General features: G+C 60.6%; 1 protein-coding gene across 1 annotated transcript in view; it reads right to left on the bottom strand.

Moving 5' to 3' along the window:
• The window catches only part of LOC112136411 (yippee-like 1), a gene marked incomplete at its 3' end in the record, with an annotated part of 14,347 nt that extends 13,361 nt beyond the window's left edge, over positions 1-986 (bottom strand). Inside the window, 1 exon segment of the mRNA XM_036213656.1 lies at positions 564-986.
• Positions 987-1,092: the final 106 nt, after the last annotated feature.

Genomic DNA, 1,092 nt, shown 5'->3' with positions numbered 1-1,092 from the left:
ATGATGATGAGATTCTTTTCGTTGTTTTGAAGCTGCAGCTGATGCGGAATGAAGGTCTTAGTGCCGCGCGCTCCGCTCTCCTGTCGGGCGCGCGCTCCGGTTCGGTTCGTGTTTTTGTTTACGCGTTACGTCACTGTTCGCTTGTCTGGTGAAGCCCAGCAACCGGCGCGCGCGCTCGGTGCTGTCCGGTCCGGTTCGGAAGCGCGTGAGCGTCTGCTTTGCAGCTCCCTGCAGACGCGCGCGCTGCGTGTGCGTGAATGTTATGAAATGCTGTGTTTTTGTGGTTTGCTCACGTGGCNNNNATCCCCCCCCCCCCCGGTGATGTGGACTGCGGCTCCGCAGCCTTCGGGTTCCTGAACGCAGCACCGCTGATGTTCTGACCTTTATGATTTATGCAGCAGCTTATGAAAGGCCGGAACATGCGGGCCCAATCCACCCGAACCGAGACAGTTCGGAAGTCTGGAGCTGAGAGCGGGAGTGTTAAAGTTTCGTGTCCCGCATCAGCCGCACGTCCTGACGTGACAAACACCGCACGCGCTCCCGCGGGTCACCGCATCACTCACCCCACAAAAACTGCCCTCCGTCCCCGCCGCCCGGTGAGGCCGCGCGCGTGCGTGTCCCGCAGGAGGCCGCCTCTCATCGGACAGGACGGGTCTCCTTCACGGTCCCATGGACGCCGGTCCTCCCGGGAGGGGGCTCAGCGGGGGTGCATGCTGGTCCTCCCGCTTCCAGCTCCTCGGCGGCGGCGCAGGCCCAGCGGTCCCGTCTGCGAGCGGCGCGATCCGGACCCGAATCTGCGGTGGATGAGCCACGGACGCACGCGCTTCCCGCCGCCTGGAGCCCCGTTAGTGGGTCAGAGAGCGCCGTTTGTGGGACGAGCGTGAAGGAAACGTGCAGGAAAGAGGCTTTATTTTGACAAACACTGCTGCCTTCACGGGCTGTGGGACATCCGGGACTCGCTCCGGGACAACGTGAACGTCCGTCTCTGACCGGAGGATTTAGATCGAAGTCAGAGAGAAAGAAACTCATCCGAGATAGAAGTTTGGATGATTGTTATTTTATCAAACATGTTTTTTGTTTTTCGTGTGTGTG

This window comes from Oryzias melastigma, linkage group LG9, assembly GCF_002922805.2.
Source record: "Oryzias melastigma strain HK-1 linkage group LG9, ASM292280v2, whole genome shotgun sequence".
Taxonomy (NCBI): Eukaryota; Metazoa; Chordata; class Actinopteri; order Beloniformes; family Adrianichthyidae; genus Oryzias; species Oryzias melastigma.
This window is presented reverse-complemented; position numbering and strand designations above follow the sequence as displayed.